At 41.1% G+C, this 16,350-nt stretch overlaps 1 pseudogene; it reads right to left on the bottom strand.

Annotated features, from left to right (window-relative positions):
- Positions 1 to 6,477: 6,477 nt before the first annotated feature.
- On the bottom strand, positions 6,478 to 7,005 carry LOC115847413 (ferritin light chain pseudogene; annotated as a pseudogene).
- Between the last annotated feature and the right edge of the window lie 9,345 nt (positions 7,006 to 16,350).

Consider the following 16,350-nt stretch of genomic DNA (forward strand, 5'->3'; position numbering starts at 1 on the left):
CTTGCCCTCATGGAGATTCTGTCTTGAGGGGGACAGACAACAAATAAGATATTATATAATTTGTTATTTAATTGTGCAGTTGTGCTCTGTAGGAAAAGTATAGGCTGTGGTAACAAGATTTGATAGGAGGTCCAACCAACATTAAGGCAGCAGGAAATCTTTCTTGAGGAAGTGATACTTCTGCTGCATTCTAGAGGCTGTGGAAGAGTTAATCAGGTGAAGGGGGTTGAGGCAGAGAGATGAGATTTTCAGACAGAGGGAGCAATACTCATCATTCGTTCATTCATTCATCCCTTCCTTTGTTCAACAAATAGTTATCACAGACTCACAGACATAGAGAACAGAATTGTGGTTGCCAACGGGGACAGGGTGGGAGAGGGATAGATTGGGAGTTTGGGGTTAGAAGATGCAAACTATTATATAGAGAGTGGATAAACAACAAGGTCCTACTCTATAGTACAGGGAACTATATTCAATATTATGTGATAAACCATAATGGAAGAGAATATAAAACAGAATGTATACATATGTATAACTGAATCACTTTGTTGTACAGCAGAAACTAACACAACATTGTAAATCAACTATATGTCAATAAAAAATAAATAAGTAAAGGTAACCATCACGCACACAAAATAGTTATTGAACACCTACTATGTATCAGGCAAGATGTTCCAGGTGCTGGGATACAATAGTGAAAAAACAAAGAAAACCCATGTTATGTTGCTTACATTCTAAAGAGAGAGGGGCCAAAAATAAACAACATAAAAATGTAAAACAATTGGTATGTTAGATGGTAAGTGCTATGGAGTTCAAAAAACAACAAAGCATGATAGGGAGTACTCATGATAGGTATTGGGAAGGGGGGTAGAGTGCAGCTTGCAAAGATCTAAGGTAGGGATGCCCCTACTACTTTCCAGAAGCTGAAAGTAGGTAAGGATGGCTGTGAGGCCAAGAGTGGATGCTTGTACTGCTCTCACTACTAGTACTATCTTCTATTTATATAGCACTTTGTTTTCATGTACATCATTTCACACACTGCCCAGTCTTGCCCAGTCCTTGCCAACACAGCATAGTTGACCCTTCTTCACCAAAAGCTTTGATTCAGTGTTTTGTGGGGACCGTTTCTATGGGAACACACCTTCAACTTTATAATGGAAGTCAAGAGAGAATTAGAATTTTCTTTACAGAAATGTGTTTTTAGCCAACTTTGCTGAGTTACAAGCGTGTTTGTGGAAAATAATATTTTAGAGCTTTAAATTCTTGCTGATTAGGTCAGACAAAAGTGAAAGCATGTTGGCAGGATGACCAAATGTGCAAAGGAAGAGAATTCTCATTTCCGGAGGAAGGCAATATTCAATGACTTCTGCAAAGCAGGGAAGCGGTGGATCTAGCTTTCATAGAAGGTGATATGTAGCTGAATGTTTAGAAGTCATGTCTTCTCTAACAAGTAGTCAAGTCAAAGCCTATCAGCATGTCTGTAGAGAATGAGTCTATATCACATTTCCAGAATGAGTTCCTGGCACACCTGACACACTGCATGGCATTCAAAGCAAAGCACTGAGAAATAGTGTAGGTATTAGGGTTTAAAGTAGAGGAGAAGACGGAGACATTAAAGCTACTGAGCAAACACCTTTTAGTCTGGGCTTTGTCATTTACTACCTATATGAGTCTGAACAAGCCTGAGCCTCAGTTTTCTTACCTGTAAAATGAGGATGGAATACACCTTTCACAGGATATTGTGAGAAATAAATGAGATGGTGAGTGTGGAAAGTATTTTAGGATAACAATAGGTACTATTTTTGAGATTTTAATATCTACCAGAAACAATTTTAAGCATTTGACATAAATTAACTCATTTAATCCTAACAACAACCCTAGGAAATTGGTACTATTATTATTCCTCCCACTTTACAAATGGGGAAACTAGGGTTCTGAGTTGTTAGGTAATTTACTCAAGGTCACACAATAAACCAGAATTAAAACTCCAGAGACCATGCTCCTAACTCTTATACTACACTGCCTAGGTAGCAATTCAAAGGGTGACGGAGGTAATGTCTCAGAAGGAGGATATGAAATCTAGCTGGTAAATGGCAGAAATAGAATCCAAACCTTGGTCTGTCTCCAAAGTCTGCGTTTTTTCACTATGCAGCTTCCTGAAAGCACATAATAATAGTAGCTGTCATTTGCTGACTGTCTATTTACCAAGCACTTTTTGTATAGTCCCACTAATCTTCGTAAGGTAGATAACCCTACAAGGTAGATGTTATCCTTATCTGAAAGATGAGGAAAATGAGCCTCAGAGAGTTGTTCTTTGCCCAAAGTCACACAGTTCAGGGTTTGAATACATATCTGCTTCACACCAGAGCCTATGTCAACTGTACCTTGCTACTATCCTTGCAAAGTGTAAAGGGCACAGGTGTTCATTGTTAAAGTCAGAGTGCATGACTAGAACTCAACTGATATTATTTTACATGAGGATGGTATCAATTAGCTAATGCCTACAACATCCAACATCTGCTTATTTCTGGTATCCCCCTCCCTCCTAGTTCTTTCTCTCCTCTCCAGCATCTTTCCCTCCTTGTCTCCCTTCTCTTTCCTTCCCTACTGTCCTTTTTTTCTCTTCCTGTTTCCATTCTAACCTCCTCTCCCTCTCTATGGCCACCTAAGTTCAGGCAGGGAGACATGAGGGCATTTTCTGTGGGATGGGTTATCTTCAGGGTTACACCAATCCTGGAACTGAACCTCTTGTAGAGACAGTGGTCCCGGTCAGGGTGACCTCATATTAAATGAGGAGCCTGGCGATTAGCCCAACCTCATCTGGTTTTTGATAAACATGTTGACTGACTGAGCTAGGCTCAAGAGGGAACCAACTTCTTTGGAGATATGGGGCCATGGCTGTTATAAAAGTATACATAAAATCTTCAGTTCATTCACTTATTTAGACATTTTATTCCTCAAATGTAAGTGCCTAGCACTGTCTGAAGAATGGAGAGACAAAGAGAAGGAAGCAAGGTTCCTGCCTTCAAGGAGATAGGAATTCTCAGTTCAGTGTGAGAGTGGACACATGCCCAAATATTTGTAATACACTTTAATAGAGATTTATACTATATTAGGTACTGTAAGAGCTCAGAGGAGATAGCCACTCATTCTTTTAGGGAAGGTACGAAGAGTCAGGGAGGCCTTTGGTAAGGAGGTGGCATTCAACTAGGCCTTGACAAGTGAGCAGCAGATCACCAAAGGAGGGAAGGCCATACCAGGCAGAACAAAGTGCTCTTGCAAAGGCATAGAGGCATGAAAGAACACACAGCTTCTGGTAATAGCAAGTAGTTCAGTATTTCTGGTAAATGTTCAACTGCATCACTTACCAACTATGTGACTGGGCCAAGTCACTTGCCCCTCTTGGCTCGGTTGCTCTTCTGTTAAATGGTAAGTATAATGCTAATGATCATTTTCTTCACTAAGATTGTATGAGAAGCAAATGAAATGGTTAATATGGAATTCTGGCATCATGAGGAGGTGTGAATTTAGCCATTCTTTTCAACCTTTAAAGGCTATGTGATAGTAGATGTGAAATAAATTTATAAATTGTAAAGCACCATACAAGTGTGCATTGGTATTATTATAAATCTCATGGGCCAAAACTGCAGCACCACAGGAAAGCTCAAGAGTTTAGTTTTCTCCTTCTGACTTACTTCACTCTGTATGACAGACTCTAGGTCCATCCACCTCACTACAAATAATTTTGTTTCTTTTTATGGCTGAGTAATATTCCATGTATATATGTGCCACATCTTCTTTATCCATTCATCTGTCGATGGACACTTAGGTTGGTTCCATGTCCTGGCTATTGTAAATAGTGCTGCAATGGGATAGGGAGGGTGGGAAGGAGATGCAAGAGGGAGGAGATATGGGGACATATGTATACGTATAGATGATTCACTTTGTTATACAGCAGAAACTAACACAACATTGAAAAGCAATTATACTCCAATAAAGATGTTTAAAAAAATGGTTCTGATGAACCTAGGGACAGGAAAGGAATAAAGATGCAGATGTAGAGAATGGACTTGAGGACACAGGGAGGGGGAAGGGTAGATGAGATGAAGTGAGAGAGTGGCATTGACACATATCCACTACCAAATGTAAAATAGATAGCTAGTGGGAAGCAGCTGCATAGCACAGGGAGATCAGCTCGGTGCTTTGTGACCACCTAGAGGGGTGGGATTGGGAGGATGGGAGGGAGAAGCAAGAGGGAGGAGATATGGGGATATATGTATATGTATAGCTGATTCACTTTGTTATACAGTAGAAACTAACACACCATTGTAAAGCAACTATACTCCAATAAAGATGTTTAAAAAAAGAGTTTAGTTTTCAATTACAGTGTTCAGCCACCTGACTCCAAGCCCTCCTCCAGTTAGTTTGTTGCTGGGACTCCCCACTCCATCCCCTCACCCCCATGGCTACTTTTTATTAGTTTATGTGGGGGGATATGTGAGCAGTACTATTTCCCTGTACCCAACCTCCATCCTATTCTTACCTTCTTAGCTTTTTGCCCCTGGGCCCCAAAGGGAAACATATATCCTTCCACTTTCCCCTCCTTACTCCACTCTCTGCTACTTCATTCCAGGAGTTTCAGGCAGCCTTTAACTCTACTGCTTTATTCAAGCATCTTAATTGCAGCATCTGGGACCCAGGATTGTAAGTTCCAAAGTCCTATTCACAGTGTCTCCCAGAGTGGGGGTGGTGGTGTATGTCCAGGGGACACCATGCAAACAAACTTCCTGGTGGTCTGCCTTAACCTCCTGGGATTTGTTGTAGAATAAAGAATTGGGTTACTCTTGTTTTTTAAAGGGTTGGTAGTTAGATAGAATTTGGTAATTAGGCATGTTTTATTCTGATCCATGAAATGGGCAGTATATATGTGCCCTGGGTAATTAATATTGTTTCACGGAAAGCCCAAAGAGGATGAAAGTTTCTGGAAAAAATGGTAGGCTTTCTTGGATGAGTCCATGCTTCTAAGTTCTACTGAGGTAATGGACTCTTTAACTTATCTTTGGCAGTAGTCCTTCAGTCACACCTACCTGCAGATGGTTATATCTGACCCCATAATTGTCATATGTATATGTTTCCTTTCTGGATAGGCACAAAGCTCATAACGGGCAATATCTATATGTTGTGGGTTTATGTATCTCCATACCAGGCCTAGCCTAGCATTTGGCACATAGGGGGTCAATTAATTGAATGAATGAATGATAGATAGATGGGTAGATAGATAGATACTTGAATAATAATTTACTTGAATAGTAAATACTTGAATAAATCAGTAAATGATAAGGGAGAAAGTATAGGTTGAATTGGTAATTCTCAAGAAATCCTTGCTGTTTGGATTATAATACTACAAGGAGTAACAACTGCCTCCTTGTGAAAGGGGAGCTAATACTTTCCCAGAGGCAGGCACTTATTCTAAATCATAACTCTGATAGTTAGGTAGCACGTTGTTGCCCCGAGCCTGCCTTCCACAGCTTCTTCCCTCTATGCCAGAAGTAGAAAGTAAATCAACCATTTTAAAATGTCAACAATAACCAACTGAATACCTACTATATGTCAGTCACTGGGATAAGTAATGAATTACACAAAGATGAATAAAACATAGTCCCTAGCATTGAAGAATTTTCCCTCTGGTAAGAGAGACAGAACTGTATTCATAAATCTCTAATATAGATGGGAGAATATTCTGTGTAATGTCAAAAGAAGGGGATATTAATTTGGTCTTAGAGGATGTAATGGCTTGAATGGTGACACCCCCCCAAAATGATACACCCAAGTCCTAACCCCCTGATACCTGCAGATGTGAATTTATGTTTATGTGGATAAAGGGTGTTTGTAGATTTAATTAAGTGACATATCTCAAGATGGGACCATCCTGGATTGGCCAGATAGGACCTAAATCCAGTGACAGGTGCCCATATAAGAAGATGAGCAATACAGAGATACAGGCAAGAAGGTCATATGAAGATGGAGGCAGAGATTGTGGTTATGCTGCCACAAGTGAAGGAACACCAGGAGCACCAGAAATTGGAAGAAGCAAGGGAAGATCCCCCTCTAGAGCTTTGGAGGGAGCATGGCCCTGCCGACACCTTGATTTTGGATTTCTGGCCTCCACTGTGAAATAATGAGTTTCTATTAAACCACCAAGTTTGTGGTAAAGTGTTGCAGGAGTCCTAGAAAAGTAATACAGGGGGATTAAAGAAAGGCATTAGAAAGGACATGACACTTCAAGGACCTTAAAGGAAGAGAAGGATTTTTTTCTTCTTTAGCTGCTGCAAAAAGCTTTATTGTTTCCATTTGGTCCAAGGCTTGGGAGAGGGCTCCAGGGTGGTTAAAAACTGCCTGGTGGCTGCAGAGACGGGCTTCAGGCAGAAGCCCTGACACCAAAGGGGCTCCTCAAAGGCCACTGGGCTCCAGAGGTTCCTAGTCATACTTGACAGTGAGCCTTTCGAAGAGATACTCACCCAGCCCAGCCTGGGGACCAGCCAGCCTGCAGAAGTTGGTCAGGTGGTCACCTATCATCTTAATGAGTTTCACCGCCTCATCTAGGAAGTGGCTCTCCAGGAAGTTGCAGAAATGTGGGTTTGCGCGGGCAGAACCCAGGGCATGCAGATCCAAAAGGGCCTGGTTCAGGCTCTTCTTCATGTTAATGGCAGCTTCCATAGCATCCTGGGTTTTACCCCACTCATCCTGAGATGGCTTCTGCACGTTCTGGAAGACGGCACGGCCGCTGTGCTGGTTTTGCCTTTTCAAGAGACACTCGGTGCCCTCACGCTTCTCTTTGGTCAATTCGCGGGAAAAGTGGCCCACGCCCTCCAGAGCCACATCGTCGAGGTCAAAATAGAAGCCCAGAGAGAGGTAGGTGTAGGAGGCCTGCAGACGCATGTTGACCAGGTGGTTGTCGGTGGCCTACACCTCGGTGGAATAATTCTGATGAATCTGGGAGCTCATGGTTGATCGGTAATAAGGAGTTAAGCTCAAAAAATGGTGTTGGCTGGTCCCGGTGACCAAGGATAGCTGAGTGGCTGACTCCGAAGGTCGAGACTGGAAAAAGGGTTGGAGGGTGGTCAGAGGCTGGAGCAAAGGGCATCCCTGGGTCTGTTCCATCCAAACACTGTTGAAGCAAGAGACAGATCAAGGGGACCACCGAGTGCACTGCCGAAGAGAAGAATTTTGATGTGCAGAAGAGCACAAAGGGAATTCCAAGCTGAGGGAACAGCATAAGGAAAGACATGGACATATTAAATGGAGTTTGTCCTGTGGTTGGAGTGCCAGCTATGTAGAGCTGGAAAGATACTGGAACTATTTCATGATTATTAGCCTAGAGATTTTGACATTTTGTTATTCAGACTTTAGGAAGCCATTGAAGATTCTGAAGGTTTGAAGTAACGAGAGAGAATATCCTGTTATTTAACAAAGCTGAGGACACTCGTTGACTGCTCTGTGTGTGTGTGTTGACTCCACATTTCCTAGATGCCAATGGATTGGTTTGTATGTAGCCAAAGAGGGTGCTCAGGGAGCATTTGTGTTACATGGATGGGAACATCTCTTTTCTTGCCTTGTTCTGCACTTGCTCTTTTGAAACACATCCTCCATTCTGGGCAGGATCTAATTAGGACCACATATTTTGCTGCATAATCCCCAGTGCAATGTCCTTGGGGATTTGACATGATTGCCTATATGGATGGAGCTGGAGAGGTTAGTTCAGGGAAGGCCAGGCCTCAAAATCAACCAGAGCTTCTGTTTTCTTCCTAAAGTAATCTTTTCTCACTCTCCTTTTACCTGTATTATTTGTTCCATGATCTGAGACAGTCATTATTCACCACATTACACTATCACCATCACCATCATCACCACCATTATCAACATCAGCAGTAGGAGCAGCAGTTATGAACAGAGTAAAAGGAAGATACAACAGGAAATACTAGTGTGGATAGAAGGAAACTCATGACTTCATCAATGACTTAAGAAAGCTTTCCTGCAGAAAGGGAGATTTCAGGAACTTCTGGAATACATGCACAAGCAGACATATTTATTTTATGCTTGTATATGCCAAGCCTTTTGTCAGGTGTTTTCATACACCTTAACTCATGAACTTCTTTCTGTGAGGTAGAGATTATAATTGTTAGCCCCTTTTTACAAATGAAGAGATTGTGGCTTTGAGAAGACTCTGTAAGCCATCTAGGATTACACTAGTAAGGGGCAGAACCCGAGGTCATTTGATTCAAGTCCAGTGCTTTTCTACTACAACACAGCTCAGCTTGCTTCCCTTTGCCTGGGTTGGTGGCGGTCAGGGAATGAGGTACACTCTGGAGTACCGGATTTTATATTAAGAGGAATCCTTTAAGGTCCTTTCCTTAAAGGAGAACAGGGAACCATGTCCAAGAAGCCTTGAACCAGATGTTTCTAAGGCTAGTTGAGCTCAGTCTGACTGGGTCTCTAAGGCTACTGTTCAAACCACAAGACTACATTGCAGTTTCCAACAGTGTACATTTGGCACTACTAATACCTCCCACACTAAATAAGGCTTGTGAGTCCGTGCCCGAGAGGGAGATCACACTGTGCAGGGCAGTCTGATGGTGCCCAACCCAAGGAAGCTCAAAACCCACATCACACGTTCCATACATTATCCGCAGAACACAGAATGCCCAGCCGCATGATGGAGAGCTGCATTTCACTGTGGGATCTGGTTAAAGATGCCTGCTGATCTCTGTCCATGGTCCTGCTCTAAGTCTGGACACACTCACCACCCACCAACACCCCTACTACCACCTTGCTTAGGCCTTCCTCAGTGCTGCTAGGCCACAAACATTTGACCTGTGCCTTCATCTGGGGCTTCTTCAATGGCCCTTGGCAACTGAACATGAAAATGGTTTTCTCCAGACCTCAGTTCCCTAACTTTGAGTCATGCAGCCTGTCCCAGCATGTTTCAAAGGCTCATCCTGAGAAAGCGCTCAGTGGGAGAAGCTGTCCTTGCCTAGGCTGGCTTTGAACACAGCAGCTGAGCATGCTGAGAAAATGGGGGCAGGACACCCCAGACACACTTAATTGGAACCAGCACTTAACTCATTTGGCTTTGATTTGTGGGCCCAGATGTTACAACTCAGCTCTACCTTCAAAGAACAATGAACTCAAGCAAAGGGTTTTGTTTGTTTATTTGTTTTAAGGCTTCAAGGAAGGGAATGTCCACAGTGGGGCATTGTTTTTTAATAGATTGTCATGAACAAATGACATGATGCATGTGAACGTCCATCATAAATCACAAATGTTCATCATTGCTATCATCTAAACACTAAGGTTCAGTGCCTCGTCTAGCTACCTAATATGTGACCATGACCTTTATTTTCCACCTTTATAAAGTAGAGAGTGAGAATTCAAGGATAAAATGCCCTAGAGTTCCAAAGCCTTCCCAATCCGGCCCCATTCAACCCATCCAAATTTGGCTTCCTCCTTGGAGCAAGCCCTGGCTCCAGCCATGATGTTCATGTCACTGATTCCCAAATACATTGCTCACCATTCCTCTTCAGCACTTCCTCAGCTCATGCTCTTCTCACTGCCTAGCAAGTCCTACTTCACCCCCAGGGACACCCCTACCTGGCACATGCCCTGGGGAACCCCAAACTCCTTTGGCCTCCTGACCAAAAAGGCCCTGACTTATTCTCACCTCTCACTCAGCCCTCATTCTGCACTGCCTGAGAGTATTGCTCTCCTGTGTTTCCATCCCTAGGCTAATAGACTTTAGGCTTCTTTGAGGTAAAGACTATGTCTTTAGTTGTCTCTGTTTTCTCCTCCTGAGACCTAATACAGGGTCCCAACCAAACACTAACTGAATAATTCATAAATGAAGATTCCCTTGCTCCTCCTAGGGTTGCTGAAAGAAAAAAAGTGACATGTCTGTCTATTGTCAGGAGGGAGAGAGCTATAGTTTTCTAATGCTATTTACGACAAAGGAGGGAAGTATTGAGGCAATTTGTCAGTTCCATTATATTTAATGGGAGCCCTCAATGTGCTGGGTGCTGCCCCTCAAATATTTAATGGGAGCCCTCAGTGTTCTGGGTACTGCCCCTCAAACACGAGGAACAGCTAATGCTGGTTTCAATTCACTGCCCTCTCAAATCTGCCCCCCCCCGAGTTCCTTTGGTCCATTCTTTGGAAGTTGCAAGGGAAAGGTGCCATAAAGTCCCAGCCAGAGGCCATTATTATGATGGTTATATAGTCTCTGGGCACAATGGTGGTACATTATATGAAAAATAATATGGTAGTTTCCTCCCTTGTATATGCATGTGATACTGCGATAATGTTATTCTGTCATTCACCTTATTTTATCCCTGTGGGCTAAGGTGGAAAACAAATTTGAGCTGAAAAACATCCTATGTCTGTCCTCAGCATAATGGAGAGAAACTTTCTGGGTCCAACTCCAGGATAGAAGCACCTCTTATGTCCCCAAAGTTTCCAGACACTATAGTTCCCTTCACTGGGAACAGGCTGAATTGTGGGACTGTTAGGGAGTATGGCAGGCTAAAAAATCACAATACCCATGGCACTTGCTTGGCATCTGAAAGGCTGTGACCATTTTGGAACACCAGTTCCAGAGGCTAAGAATCATCCAGGCATGCAACATGGAAATAATGGAGGAGTTAAACATTTTCCCCAAAGAGAAATTCCAGTAAACTCTTTTTAATCTTGCTATCAAGCTCTATTAGCCAGTGAATAAAGAGATTATTCTCTCCATTTCTGCCATAGAGAAACTGAAAGTCAGAGAGGTTCAGTGCTTTGTTGAACATCATACAGTTTGTCAACAGCAATATTAAAGTCAAAACCAAAGATTCTGGGTCCTAGTCTCATACTCCTTCATTATTCCACTTTGCCCCAATGGACATGCTACAATTGACTGCTAAATAGCAGAGGCTAGTTGTTCCCAAATGGCACCTTCTTGTATTGAAGTCTTATGGTGACTCTCTCCTTTAGATCTACCTTATAGGGAAAACACTATGTAAGAGATCCTTTGTTACATTTTTAGTCGATAAAACCCCAGGGAAAGGGGCAATGTGAGCTAAGACAAGGCAGCTAAGACAGCTGCCTTGACCTGAGTTCCACTTCAGACAAGGCAAAGAATGTAGTGAAAATCTGATCAATGCCTTATATTCAGTGCCTCTGTTGTGCTAGGCACTGTGCTCAGACATGGGTACCAAAGTTACAAGTACCTGCTTTCAAGTGAAATCAGTATCTTGAAGATATCCATGTTCATTTCAGCATTATTAACAACAGCCAAGATACGGAAACAACCTTAATGTCTGTCGATGGATGATTGGATAAAGAAAGTATCACACACACACACACTCACACACACACCTACACATTCACAATGGAATATTATTCAACCTTACAAAAGAAGGAAATCCTGCCACTTGTGACAACATGGATAAACCTGGAGGACATTATCCTAAGTGAAATTAGCCAGAAACTGAAAGACAAATACTGCATAATCTCACTTACATGTGGAATCTAAAAAAGTTGAACTCAAAAATGGAATAGAGCGGTGTTTGGTAGGGGCTGGGTGTGGGGGAAATGGGGAGCTATTAGTCAAAGGGTATATAGATTCAGTTATACAGGATGAGTAAGTTCTTAAAATCTAAGGTACAGCATGGTAACTATAGTTAATAATACTGTATTTTATAGTTGAACTTTGCCAAGAGATTTGATCTTAAGTGTTCTCACCACACCAAAAAGAAAACAAAATCATAACTATGTGAGGTGATGGATGTGTTAATTATCTTGATTGTAGTAATCATTTCAAAATGTATACATATATCAAAATATCACATTGTCCACCTAAATATATACAATTTTTATTTGTAAAGTTTAAAAGTACCTGCTCTCCCCTCTATAGGTGAACAGTCTAGAAAGGGAAGAAGACACATAAGCAGACAGCGTCAGTATCATATGCTGAGTATAGTGATTAAGGTAAACATGGGTGCTGTGGGAGCATAGGGGAGGACACTCAGGCTAGCCTACAGGTAGGAATGGAGCCTCAGAAGTTTTCTTGGAGTAACTACAACTAACAATAGTGCCTGGCACATTGAAAGCACTCAATAAAATTTATTTATTATTACTATGACAATAGACATTATTCCTGCCCTCAGGGAGCTCATAGTCTAGTAAGAGAGAATATATCAATACATAACTATAATTTCATGCTAACTGGCCTGCTTGAGAAGAGAGAAATGGATAATAGCCCATATTCAATGAACGCCACCTATGTGCCAAGCCCTGTTCTAAGGACATTATGTATATTCCTCCATTTAGTTCCCACAACTACCCTATGTTTAATTCCATTTCCCTTAAGTATAGGTGAGGCAACTGAGGCACAGAGAAGTAAAGTAACTTGCCTAAAGCCAAGTTAGTTACAACTAATGAATGGCATTAAGTAGTCACATACGAGAAAGGAAAAAAAAGCAGCCCCTTACATCTGAAACCTGGCCTGGCACTCACAGGTAGGACACAAACCTGTTGTTCTCCTGCTGGACATAAACAATCTCACAAAATACCCACAGCAGACAATGTTACTCTGAGAACATCAAAAAGTGAGACAAAGCAAAGCTGCTTCATAATTTAGTCTAAGCACAGACAAAAAACAAGGTCACTGTGCCACCCACAAAAGCTTAATTCTCACTTTAGTCTTCCTTCCTTATAGATAGGATTTATTAAGGTGCTCAGTCATAGAATTGCCCTTCCTTTCTGATAGCATTCAATATAGAATGAACCCCTACTTTCTTAGACTCTCCCCCAAATTACCCAGCCAAAGCTCAAATCCTTTAATAAGTCCTTTCTACCACCCTTGTACTAAGACACCTCATAGTTTCCTATTGTATAGTCTCCTAGTTCTGTCATAACAAAATACCACAGACTGAGTGGCTTCAAAATATTTCTCACAATTCTATGGAGGCTAGAAGTCCAAGATCAAGGTGTTGGCACATTTGGTTTCTCCTGAGACTTCTCTCTTTGTCTTGCAGATGCCTGCCTTCTTGCTGTGTCCTCACATGGTCTTTTCTCTGTACTCATGTGCCCCTAGTGTCTCTTTGTGTGTCAAAATTTTCTCCCTTTATAAGGGCACCACTCATATTGGATTTGGGCTCACCCTAGACACCTCATTTTAACTTAGTCACCTCCTTAAAGACCCAACTCCAAATACATTCTGAGGTATTGGGTGGTTAGGGCTTCAATATATGAATTTGGGAGGGGTCACAGTTCAGCAGTTACCCTTATTTTTCTTCACATTTATCCCAGTGACTGGAAGATGCAAATGTATTTGCACAGGGCCTGACACATGCAAGATAAAGAAGATATTGCTTTTATTCTCAAGATATGTATATCTAACTTGTTTATGGCTCAATTTTCTCACCTGTAAAACAGGAATAATAAAATTGTGTTTGTTGTGAGGCTTAAATAAAATAATTCATGTAAATTGCTTAGCATAGTATCTGGCACATAGTAGGGACTCAAAAAATATCAATTACTTGAAGACGAGCTATTATTTATAGATGAGTTTCACAGTTATAAATGAGAAAGAGAAATACAAACATATGCAGGCTGAACAATACACTGCTTAATAACCAAGAGATCACTGAAGAAATCAAAGAGAAAATTTAAAAATACCTAGAAACAAATGACAGTGAAAACATGATGACCCAAAACCTATGGGATGCAGCAAAAGCAGTTGTAAGAGAGAAGGTTATAGCAATAAAATCCTGCCTTAAGAAACAAGAAAAGTCTCAAATAAACAACCTAACCTTACACCTAAAGCAATTAGAGAAAGAAGAACAAGAAAATCCCAAAGTTAGCAGAAGGAAAGAAATCATAAAGATCAGATCAGAAATAAATGAAAAAGAAATGAAGGAAACAGTACCAAAGATCAATAAAACTAAAAGCTGGTTCTTTGAGAAGATAATATTGATAAACCATTAGCCAGACTCATCAAGAAAAAAAAGGGAGAAAACTCAAATTAATAGAATGAGAAATGAAAGAGGAGAGGTAACAACGGACACTGCAGAAATACAAAGGATCATGAGAGATTACTACAAGCAACTATATGCCAATAAAATGGACAATGTGCAAGAAATGGACAAATTCTTAGAAAAGCACAACCTTCCGAGACTGAATCAGGAAGAAATAGAAAATATAAACAGACCAATCACAAGCACTGAAATTGAGACTGTGATTAAAAATCTTCCAACAAACAAAAGCACAGGACCAGATGGCTTCACAGGCGAATTCTATCAAACATTTAGAGAAGAGCTAACACCTATCCTTCTCAAACTCTTCCAAAATATAGCAGAGAGAGGAACGCTTTCAAACTCATTCTATGAGGCCCTGTCACCCTGATACCAAAACCAGACAAAGATATAACAAAAAAAAGGAAACTACAAGCCAATAACTCTGATGAACATAGATGCAAAAATTCTCAACAAAAAACTAGCAAACAGAATCCAAAAGCACATTACAAGGGTCATACACCATTGGGTTTCCATGGTGGCGCAGTGGTTGAGAGTCTGCCTGCCAATGCAGGGGAAACGGGTTCGTGTCCCAGTCCAGGAAGATCCCACATGCCGCGGAGTGGCTGGGCCCATGAGCCATGGCCGCTGAGCCTGTGCATCCGGAGCCTGTGCTCCACAACGGGAGAGACCACAACAGTGAGAGGCCCGCGTACCGCGGGGAAAAAACAAAAGGTCATACACCATGATCAAGTGGGGTTTATCCCAGGAATGCAAGGATTCTTCAATATACGCAAATCAATCAACGTGATACACCATATTAACAAATTGAAGGAGAAAAACCATATGATCATCTCGATAGATGCAGAGAAAGCTTTCGACACAATTAACACCCATTTATGATAAAAACCCTGCAGAAAGTAGGCATAGAGGGAACTTTCCTCAACATAATAAAGGCCATATATGACAAACCCACAGCCAACATCGTCCTCAATGGTGAAAAACTGAAAGCATTTCCACTAAGATCAGGAACAAGACAAGGTTGCCCACTCTCACCACTCTTATTCAACACAGTTTTGGAAGTTTTAGCGACAGCAATCAGAGAAGAAAAGGAAATAAAAGGAATCCAAATCGGAAAAGAAGTAAAACTGTCACTGTTTGCAGATGACATAACATTATACGTAGAGAATCCTAAAGATGCTACCAGAAAAGTACCAGAGCTAATCAATGAGTTTGGTAAAGTAGCAGGATACAAAATTAATGCACAGAAATCTCTTGCATTCCTATGCACCAATGATGAAAAGTCTGAAAGAGAAAATATGAAAACACTCCCATTTACCATTGCAACAAAAAGAATAAAATACCTAGGAATAAACTTACCTAAGGAGACAAAAGACCTATATGCAGAAAACCATAAGACACTGATGAAAGAAATTAAAGATGATACAAACAGATGGACAGATATACCATGTTATTGGACTGGAAGAATCAACATTGTGAAAATGACTCTACTACCCAAAGCAATCTACAGATTCAATGCAATCCCTATCAAACTACCACTGGCATTTTTCACAGAACTAGAACAAAAAATTTCACATTTTGTAAGGAAACACAAAAGATCCTGAATAGCCAAAGTAATCTTGAGGAAGAAAAATGGACCTGGAGGAATCAGGCTCCTGGCCTTCAGGCTATACTACAAAGCTACAGTAATCAAGACAGTACGGTACTGGCACAAAAACGGAACTATAGATCAATGGGACAGGATAGAAAGTCCAGAGATAAAGCCATGCACGTATGGTCACCTTATTTTTGATAAAGGAGGCAAGAATATACAATGGAGAAAAGACAGCCTCTTCAATAAGTGGTGCTGTGAAAACTGGACAGCTACATGTAAAAGAATGAAATTAGAACACTCCCTAACATCATACACAAAAATAAACTCAAAATGGATTAAAGACCTAAATGTAAGGCCAGACATTATAAAACTCTTAGAGGAAAACATACGCAGAACACCCTATGACATACATCACAACAAGATCCTTTTTGACCCACCTCCTAGAGAAATGGACATAAAAACAAAAATAAACAAGTGGGACCTGATTAAAATTAAAAGCTTTTGCACAGCAAAGGAAACCATAAACAAGATGAAAAGACAACCCTCAGAATAGGAGAAAATATTTGCAAAGGAAGCAACTGACAAAGAATTAATCTCCAAAATTTACAAGCAGCTCATGCAGCTCAATATCAGAAAAACAAAGAGCCCAATCCCAAAATGGGCAGAAGACCTAAATAGATATTTCTCCAA

Source organism: Globicephala melas, chromosome X (assembly GCF_963455315.2).
Source record: "Globicephala melas chromosome X, mGloMel1.2, whole genome shotgun sequence".
NCBI lineage: Eukaryota > Metazoa > Chordata > Mammalia > Artiodactyla > Delphinidae > Globicephala > Globicephala melas.